Here is an 11,223-nt window from a genome sequence, read left to right as displayed (position 1 = left end):
AAACTTCCTTTAGATGCATTGATTGGTCGACATAAATACTCGTGCTTGCTTCTAAAACGTGACAGTCGCATTCATTCACGAGGAAGTGCGTGTTTATAGTACTGTAGTTCCTCGATTCCCTAAAATGTACGTTAAATATACTACTTAGCGATCAAAGTGTGGAAAATTGAGATCAAACATTTCTCTAAATCATACATGTATTATCACCAAAGCCGAATATAGACTTTACTTGTAAATCAATAGCGCGAGACAAACGTCATCAAGAGTTAGGGAAATCGTGTTATGTCTTGAGGAGGGAGCTTATGAAGGAGAGAAACTTGTAAGTTGAAAGCGCTTGTCTCTAACCCGTTTTATCAAAACCTAACGGTTTTAATACCCCCACCTGTTGTTATATAAACATGTACATACTATTTTACTTAGTACAGTATGTGTTTGACATTTGTCTTCTACCACCTTCATTTAAATAACAGCATCAAATATGTGAAATATCATTATCAAAGTCATCCACTCTGAAGAGGGGCATGGACACAACTTGAGCTGAAAATTTTCAAATTTTATTTTTCCATTTGTAATGTTTACAATGCTTAACTAAGATATTCTTAATCAGCAAAAATTTGAATGTCAGTTGTCGAGTGACCAGAGAGACACAGAGGTCATAATTATTTGTTATGTAAACAAGACTCGTGTCATGTTTCTGTTTACATAGGTTAATAATAGTAAAAGTTGGGTATATACAGATTTTTGTTCTTCAAATTACAAGTTAATTCTGAGCACAATGAAAACAGTTCTAGTGTTTGTTACATCTCAATTTGTTTTTGAGATTATTTTTTGGTCTGAATTAAGACAAATTTGGTCCAGTTTGTAAAAAAGCTATTAAATCACCACACGTATGTACATGTACTTGTATGAGGCTGCACGAATGCACAAATCACGTGTCTATTTCAGAATTTCAGAGAGGAGATCATTGGTGGTTTTATCTGACAGGTGTAAAGCTGTGTATTTTGTTACAACAGTACCGAGCCATAAGTTTAAGAGAAATGAAAATATCAAATACCTCTTATTTACGGTTGTTTTACGCTCTTTCAGCCTTTAAGTTACACAGCTGCGTCTGAGTTTTATACACCATGTTGGGATTTCCCTAACGCGTGTAGTGCTATTCATAGACCGACTAACAGCCAATGTATAATTTATGCGTACCCGGTATATTTACATTTTAAACAATTTTCTCACTGTTTTCTTTTCCAAGCATGTACATAGTGACAAAGTTAATAATTTTCAAAACTAAGTAATCTGCTTTAAAATATGTGTGTAAAAAGAAAGATGAAGATAACGAACAGTGATCAATCTCATAACTCCTATAAACAATACAAAATAGAGAGTTGGGCAACAGGGACCCCTGGATATACCAGAGGTGGAATCAGGTGCCTAGGAGGAGTAAGCATTCCCTGTCAAAAAATAAATAAATAAATGTTTAAATAACAAAGAATTGTGAGCTCTGCGTCTCTCTTGTAACTCGACAACTGACATTCAAATTTTTGTTGATCATTAGAATTTCCTTAGTTTAGCATTGTAAACAGTAAAAATGGGAAAATAAAATTGGAACATTTTCAGCTCAAATCGTGTCCATGCCCCTTTAATATGTCAAAATGTAACTCGATCACTTTCTCTGTTTCAGAATGTTTTAGAAAGATTGTAACATTAATGGCGTGAAAGAAAGGGGAGAGCAGAGTCACGTGCCCATCACTGGGAGCACAATCATATTTGTGCCACCTTTCGAATAATATCAGTTATGTAATTATCATTAAAATTGAACTAAACTTAACTACGGCCTGTTTGTTATCATTATAGCTGATTTTTTTTTTGATTTTTTTTTTTTTTTGATTTTGGGGGGGGGGGGGGGGGAATTGTATTATTTCTTTAACCTTTCATATTGTCTATTATCTTCTTATTCCACAATTAAAACTACGGTATTGATTTTCGTTTTAACTGACTTTTCCATATACCCGGGTTTTCACGTGCATGTCCAACTTTTAGTAATTAGAGTTTATAACGAAGTATGTTATTGTAGCTGGGTGTGTTTTAGTTACAGGTATATGATGAGGTATATTATTGTAGTCGAGTCAGTTTTAGCCATGACGGGTACATCATTGTACATGTACATAGTCGGTGGGTCAGTTTTAGTTATGACGAAGCATGCTATTGTAGTCGGGTAAAATTTAGCTATGAAGAAACTTCCACCCTGTATCTATGAGAATGTGATTAAGACAGGAAAGCAGACCAGTAGTGAGACGCCAGTTGGCACAGAATCAAACACACCTAATTCCTGTTCAATATTTTGTTTTTACACAGAGTCGCCGTTCCGGTTGTTCTCGTGTTCCGTTTTTAGAACGGTCGAACGCACTCCAAGTTCCGGTAAATCCTACTGATAAAACGGAATGAACCATACATGTATGTGTCCGTTTTTATCTATATTTGTACATGTAGTTCCTATTTCCTTAATTTCGTGACGTATTTTGTCAGTGTCTCATTCAGTGTGAATGAAGATTACGATGAAGTCAGAGCATACCTAACGAACTTTAAAATGCACTCCATAGAAGGCATTTAAAACTGTTCAAAGAGAAGCGTGCACTTTAACGTGTAAATAGCCTGATACCATCAGTCATGGCTGCACTTGGTTCCAACCTTACTAACACAACATTCATTTCACTTTCAAGATGGTTTTTAAATCATGTAAAAGAACTAGAGCCACGAATAGCCAAAAATGGCCCTTAGTCAGAACATGATATTATTCTCGGGGACAGAAGCCAAGAATATCTATTTTTCAAATATGTTATCCTTTTTCCGATATCTTTTCAATTTTGTTAGTTATTGATGTTCAAAGTACCCATTGTTTTGGCCAGATTGTTATTGACGTCGCAATTTTGCAACTTAACGTCACAATTTTACAACGTTTCATGTACTTTTATATGAAAGTTCTCTAGGTATAAAAGTGAAACAAAAACACTATTCAGTGCAATTTAATTATAATATTGTAAATATTTAAATCTGTCTATGTTAATTCTATATTAAAACACACACCTATATAGTATACTCGTACATCTCTTTCTCCTCTCTCTGTTTGTCTCCTTCCCTCTCTTTATATATTTTTTTAAATTCTTATTTATATGCAACCATTCAACAGTTTTAAAGTAATATTAATTCATTACCTCTTTACATAGCTTTGTTATTTAAGTATGACATGAAGATAAACACGATCCCAATATTTTAACTGTATAACCATTTACTGCACATACCGATAGTTTTGTGTGTGTGTGTGTGGGGGGGGGGGGGGGGGGGGGGGCATCTTAAAATGTACACGAAAACACGGTGGATCCAACCGTTTGACTTACGAATAAGATCTATTGACCTATGTATGTGCGTTTCAATATTACATGTAGTTTATGTTGCATATTGATCACTTCTATTAACAATCTTTTATAAGTTTGCGGATTTTTATTTTTATTATTTGTTTGGGGGGGTGTTATTATTATCCCGCATGTACATGTAAACACGCCGAAAACAGTAATAGCCAGGCTTCGGACAGCGGCGTTATTTCAGACGCACTTTGCTACATGTACAACTTAGGACAGTGAGTAAACATATAAATCCTATGTTTCACACTTTTATTTGTGTTTTGCTATATAGGGAGTTACGTTTATGATGTGGGGGGGTGGGGGGGGGACTGTTACAAAAGTAGCCGTACATGTACAGAATAACACATAAACATTTAGTTTAGCCATATGGATATAATTTATTTTACATTAGGCTAAGAAAATGTTAACGTGAACTAATCATCGGGTAAATATGTTCCATTTATCTAATTTCATTAGTTTCCTGTCCGGATCATTTATTACAATAATATCTAGACCAGTGTGTATTTCAAAATGCCTTAATTATTATCATTAATTCCATAACATCTATGAAACGAATTCATTAATTAAAAAATCTTATTCTGATACTGCTACATTTAATAGAACCAAACTCCCTCCTCGCATATATTTGGTTTATTAAACCAAATATATGCGAGGAGGGAGTTTGGTTCTATTATATGTGTTTCTATTTATGTGAAAATAACATCCGCTTAATTTTGTTTGCACACTAACCGTAGTGTGCAAACAAAATTAAGCGGATGTTATTTTCACATAAATAGAAACAAGAATTTTATCAATCATGGTGAATTGACACATTTGTAGTTTGGCATCCACCATAAAATTTGCTTATCTTAACACTTTCACATTTCTTCTTGTCATTAGGTTTAATTCTTATCTTACATAAAATGCATGAGGGAAACCTTTTTCCGTTATCAGACACTTCCTCCATGTTACAAACACTCAAACTAAATTAAGTAGGACAGTGGTTTAATAATGTGTTCAGTTCTTCCTTCTATAATGCTTAGTAATATTTTACTTAATTATGTAGGATAATATATCTAAAAAATAAATACATCAACTCTTACTTCAGGAACGAGTGTCATTCATATGTTCACCTCTATTTTAATCAGTATTAATGATATCTTCTTCTTTTAGCCTATCGAGTTGGGCACCCCTCGGCCCTCGAAGTCTTTTTATGTACTGCGACAGCGATTTCAACATGCTCATCAGTGCCAAGAAAACTGAATGCACGGAGATGAAACATGTGAAGCCAGATATTTATTAAATTCAACGAATAAAATATGTATAGTATAAAGAAAATGTGTGGAAGTAAAGGCGCGGCGCAGACAATGGGTGGATCTCGATTGTATCTGGAGTGGATTGGAGGACTTAGCTTCGTAATTGTTTGATCAAATAACTAAAAATGTTAACTACTACAAGGTTTTTGTAACTATCCCTAGCATGGTTACATATATATTCAAAGTTCATAAATTGAGCATATAATCTATTTGAAATTTTGGGGGCAAAATCGATTGATATACGTAGCCCGATTCCGACGATGGCGCGGATCCGGTTTTATTTCAATGATATTGTTTGAAATAATCATATTTTATTAACTTTGAATAATTACTGGTTTCGTAAAAAGACAATGGAACAATCCCCAACTATAATATTTAAATATTACGATTTGTACTAAACCTATAGTTTGGAAAATTATTCGGATTTCGTGCATGGAATGTGAAAATCCGGTTATTTTTAGAACATAAAAAGTAAAAATTCACTTATCCCCCAGACCTCGATCCAAAAAAACTCTTAACTTCTATACAATATGTAATATACTAATTTACAATTCATTAATATTTATTGGATCGAGGCTTGGGGGTTATACAAAGTTTTGGTGCATATTGTTGGATATTATCAACTTTTACAAAAATAACACAACTGTTATGGGTTCTACATGTTATAATTTCTATATGCGTGAATTTTCGCGGAAAAAACACACTGGATTTCTAAAGAAGAAGGTCTAAGCTATTTCATACCATGATGGAATTTTGGAATGAAGAGACTTTATTTTACTCAAAATTACAGGGCCATATTTGGGTATTCGTGGCTCTTGTTCTTTCAATCAACGATCGATATTGTTCACACACATAGATAGATAGATGGATGGATAGATAGATAGATAGATAGATAGATAGATAGATAGATAGATAGATATAGATAGATAGATAGATAGATAGATAGATAGATAGATAGATAGATAGATAGATAGATAGATAGATAGATGGATGGATGGATGGATGGATGTAGATAGATGGATGGATGGATGGATGGATGGATGGATGGATGGATGGATGGATAGATAGATAGATAGATAGATAGATAGATAGATAGATAGATAGATAGATAGATAGATAGATTTTTTAATGTTGTTGGGATATGACATGAAGTTGGTCACGTGATAAAATCCTATAACGCCCGAAGGGCGTTATAGTAGATTTGATCACGTACCAACTTCATGTCATATCTCAATATCATTCAAAAATGATATTTTATTTCTTATATTTCTATTTTGATTTGTGTTCTTACCAAGTTTTCATGATTATGTAGCAGACAAAATATAGTTCGTTAGAGTTTTATCGAATAAAAAATTAGGAACAATATCAAAGAGAATATAAGATATAGATATTTAATTGAAAATGTTAAAAAAAGACGAAACATGTGTAAAATAAAGGTAATTTAGAGCGTAAAGTTAACTGAAATGACGACAAGAAGAGCGGAGTAAACTACATCCGTGATGTGATTTGGTCGCGATCAGCGATGGAGAAACTGGCGGCGGTCTGGCTTACTAAGTTGAAAACGCAATTGTTGATCACAGATTTCGACAGAAATTCAAAGGATCTGAGAGAATGACGTTAAGCTCTTAGTCAGGTTTTTTGAAAGAAACAACGGTATGTTCATCGTTAGGAATCGTGGTTGTAGCCATGCAGGAGACGATTCAAGACAGTAGGACAGATTTAGACCAAGTGCAGGTAGGTTGCGTGTTTTATTTACCTTCAGTGTGTGTAAAATAAAATAAAAACGAACTGACGGAGTTTTTGTTCACTTGAGAGATTTCTGTTGTAGGATTTTAATGAAGACTCGCACCGGTACCCTGATATGAACATGTAAATTTTTCGAGCCTCGAAGCCAGCCTCGCTTATGATCATGCCAAGTCATAGCCGTGATGGAAGTTGCCAGGAAACAACAGGTTAACTTATCATCATAAAGTAAATAGGCTTATAACTCTGCCTACATGTTTTCGCTTCCAATATCATAACTTTATTTTATAAATTCGCCATGCAGAAGTTGCAGACGGTATTTAAAACTGTATAAAATGAAACAACAGAACGATATGTTTAAAGTTTTTTTTTTTGTTTTTTTTTTTTTTTGTTTTTTTTTTATAAATTGATGAAATTCTTGTTTGTTTACAAAATAAACTGTATAAATATCCTGCTATGTTTATTTCTGTTATGATGTCATTGCAGTGGCGGATCCAGGGTTTACGAAAGGGTGTGTGTGAAAGTCAAGTATTAGCCAAAATACTCAGCCTTTTTGGGTGCCAATCTGGAATTTTACTCACACTATTTCTATTATTTAAATTTGTGGCGAGAAGGGGGGGGGGGGTCTAAATGCCCCACTGCATTGCATAAGCAAGAAGCCAGATGAAAGTTTGAAGCGGTGATCGTATTCATACGCAAGAACAAACTGATCACGTGACCAAATTCATGTCACACGAAATTGAACATCGATTTCATTAGTAAGGCTGTCTAAAGTTAATTCTACGTTTAACGTCACCCGCGCGCGTAGGTTTCGGCGAAATTGCCGTTTTGAAAAAACAAACAAATCCGGATTTGAAGTAGTCGTTCAGGTTTGGTTTTTCATTTAGCGACTTAATTCTACATCCCGTGTAGGAGGAAAACGCAGCGAGATTCGTCGAGGCTGGATATTTGGACTGACGCCTCTTCCGAATGTCAGACCAGTGTCACACAAAGTGATTCGGGAAATCTTGCCTGAAATTCAGCCGCTTTTTGCGATTAAAATGGGTTAAGCAATTCCTTGATCGCTTCAACTTTTCGTCTTAGACATCCTATTAACTCCCTATCACATTTCATATTTACCTTCTCAACAGTGAAGAGTTCCGATGTACTATTTCATGACAGTTTGTACTACGATTGGAAATACAGAACTTGCTGATTGATAATTACTTTGTATAAAGCATTTAATCATAAAAATTAAAAGCACTAAAAAGAAAACTGTAATTATGTAATCAATTTATTTGAGGGCGTCCTAAACTATCGGAATCCTGCCTTGTATTTGTAGATGTGAAGGTACAATCCTGATCTTTTAGTTGTGGTACACCAGATTAGCATCTTCCTTTCAAAATTGTATTTTAAAAAATCAACACAAAACAAAGTAAAGCATATTTTAAACTTTAAGATGTGTCATTATAAAAATGTAATATGTTTTACGGCGTGACCGTGTTTGAGGGCGAAGCAAACAAGTTTTGGTATTAGTATCTATATCCAAAACAGACCAAAAACAACCCGAAGTTAGCAGGATTTGATCCGCCTATATATTGAACGCGGGAAATATAACGCAATCGATGTAAACAGTACATTGTGACGTCATATTCAGCGTCGTTATTTAGCAAATTTACAAACATAGCGTTTGAACCACAACAAAAAACATGGTTAATCGTGGAGTGATTATATATGATTAAGAAAATAAGATTTACATGCTTTTACGGATTTTATGTAACATCTCAGAACGACGTGAACTAGGGTAGACGAGGTTCAAAATGGATGAATACATGTCCACGAGCTAATATTCGAATCGACGCCATTGGTACCAAACTTTTCAAGTTCCATAGGTATGGTTTAATTTTTCATTATTTTCCATTTAAACATGTATATACGTGTTACCTATAGGGAGAGCTCCGCTCTCACGGCCCTTTGGGCCGTGAGAGGGCTTCGCCCTCTATTATCGCAAGCCACTACTCTGCTCACCCAATCTGCATGGTGTGTTCGCAGAAGGGATACAAACCCAAAAAGTCTTTGCAGGGAAAACGCAAAAATTGAAAATCAAATCCCACAATGTGTTTAATTTGACATATTACGTTTTTGGTCACTAAATTGGGTGATGTGTATTTGAAATTGTTGATTTTTGGGTCACTGAATTGGTGATTTTCAATGAATACACATTTGTTTAAAAATTTTATTTGTTTATTTTTTTCCTCCCTCCCTCGTAGGTTTTGAAGTTTTGAGGTGACGTTAAACGTAGAATTAATTTTGAACAGCCTAATGTCATGTAAGGAAGTACATTGGCAAATGTAAATATATACTTTTGATGCTTTGTTGTGTAAGATTACACAATTTTGTGCGTGATATAAAGGGGTGTTTTACGGTAAAAGATATATGTAGATCCAGTTTCAAAGCATTCCATTTTCCACACAATGTCAAATTTGATCCAGTTTTATCTTATATCACTAGATGTTGGAAACGGCTATCGACTGTAGAAATTGCATGTTTTGTAATGCAGAGCTTACAAGACTCGTTCAATAATATACAATATTCACCTCTGATGTATGATCTGTATTAAATTGTCACCTAACCGCAACACAAAGTACATCATACAAGCTTATCTTGACTGCTCTTATTCTCAAAGGATGGGGAACCATTCAGATTGGTTACATATATCAGGGACTCCAAGCAGTTAAATATTGATCGTAGTAACTTATTCCGGAGGCCTAAATTTTGCAGCCCTTCACCGGCAGTGGTGACGCCTCCATATGAGTGAAATATTCTCGAGGGGGGCGTAAAACAATATATACATTCAATCAGATTAATGTCACTCCACTCCGCATTTTACCCCAAACCGTTAAATATCGGAGATGGAAAAGTGTGAACATCTTTTTGCTATTTTAGTGGGGTTTTATTTTTGTAGCATTCGTATATGTTTTATTGGCTGAACTACTTTCTGTCATGTGATTATATTAGTCAGTCAGTTTTAAACTCTATCTAGTCAATTTGTAGTTATTAGTTAATTTTCTGATTTAAAGCAATACAAGCCGTAACTGACGGTATTTTTTCGACTATCCAATTATGCATTAAACAACACCAATCGGTATAACTAATATAATCCCCAAGATCTGGGGGGGAAAATCAGTAAAATAAACAAGGGAATATTGTTTGAGAGCGTACCTACGTATACAATGTGCGTTTTGTGTAAACCGCCATTGCGTTGTATACAAGGACATGGGAACGTGGATTGCCGAACATAATGGGGTTGCTAAGGCAGAGGTTATATACGAAGACGGAAACTAACGTGCCTAACTATACTTGTCATTTGTTTTAAAATATTGCATCATTTCATGAATGACAGGAAGTACTTTAAGTAAAAGAAAGTAATGATTACGCAAATGTGCTACTGAAAAAAAAAATAGTGTTTTTTTTTAATAAAATTGGCATGTTAAATTGTTTACAAATCTGACACGTGTTCAGTGTCTTCTTTTTTTTTTCGCCTTTTTCTTTCTTTCTCGAACTGGTGACCTTTGAGTTCAATGCACATTGGAAATTACGAGCAGGAATTACGGACAGGATGACAATGATTCGTGAATCGACATTTTTGCTGATTTGACGGGTTTATTGCTTCAGATTCACTCTGATTCTATCAAGTTATATGAATTGAATCACAAATATGTTTTTAAAATAACTATTTTTCGATTTACAGCTTGTATTGCTTTAAGCCCAGTCAATCAATTGTAACAGGAAGGGAGAAAATGCAACGAACCAGACTGGGATTGGAACTCCAGTCAGGTGCTCTATCCACCAAGTTATCTGGACACCAGCAATCGAACCCGACCGACCCGCTACATTACTTCCTCCTTAAAGGTCTTCACACTTGAAGACATCAACCCAGGATCTTAATCCCATGACAGGCATTTTCACCTGTCAGTTCCAGGGGCTGGTCAACGGCACCAAATGTAACAGGAAGGGAGAGAATGCAACGGACCAGACCGGGATTCGAACCCGGGCCCCTTGAATCTCTACCAACTGAGCTAACTGGCCACCGGCGATACAATACTTGTGTAATATTATGTAACATGCAATTTTAGTTTCTAGTCATTTGTTAGTTTTATCTGTGACAAAACTCACACAATGGTATCTCCATTTGGAATGTACAGCAAATACAAGCTCGTCATTTGGCAAAAATAGTTATAAATAACACTTCCTCTAGTAAACGTCTACATTGCATTCCGGGGCGCGGTCAGTTCGTGCCAATCTCAAGGACAATTAATGAATGCTGAAACAAGAATTATTCCAGTACTAATCGGATTTCTGCAGCATGAAATGTTCAGAGTGGTTTCATTGAAGTGTCGCTGTAAATATCATAGAATCTAAAAATACATGCAGTGTCAAAGCGATCCTCAGATTTGTTAAATTTACTTACAACTTCGGTGCTGTTGTGCCATTAATACATGTAGTTCTTAATCATATTCTTCTCACAACTCATATCACTACTTCAAACAAGAGGCCCATGGGCCACATCGCTCACCTAAGTAACCTTGACCGTGCCTTTGTGCAAATAATGCGATTTCTAATATTATTTTTTTCCCAATCTTTATTCCCATGAAAACATTTGACCCCATATTGTGTCACCAACTTAGCCCCAAAGGATGACAACGTGAATGAACATGAATTCTCACAACATGGGGATGCCTTGCACCAATATGGCTTACATGACCTTGCTATTCTGGAGAAAGTCGAGGTCA

The 11,223-nt window shown here is 35.2% G+C and overlaps 1 long non-coding RNA gene across 1 annotated transcript; it reads left to right on the top strand.

Annotated features, from left to right (window-relative positions):
* Nucleotides 1-82: 82 nt before the first annotated feature.
* LOC130052926 (uncharacterized) lies at nucleotides 83-1,822 on the top strand. The gene is made up of 2 exons (XR_008801309.1): nucleotides 83-319; nucleotides 1,676-1,822. It is a non-coding gene; the product is annotated as an uncharacterized LOC130052926 (long non-coding RNA).
* The last annotated feature ends 9,401 nt before the right edge of the window (nucleotides 1,823-11,223 follow it).

The sequence above is a fragment of the Ostrea edulis genome, chromosome 3 (genome assembly GCF_947568905.1).
Source record: "Ostrea edulis chromosome 3, xbOstEdul1.1, whole genome shotgun sequence".
NCBI classification, from domain to species: Eukaryota; Metazoa; Mollusca; class Bivalvia; order Ostreida; family Ostreidae; genus Ostrea; species Ostrea edulis.
This window is presented reverse-complemented; position numbering and strand designations above follow the sequence as displayed.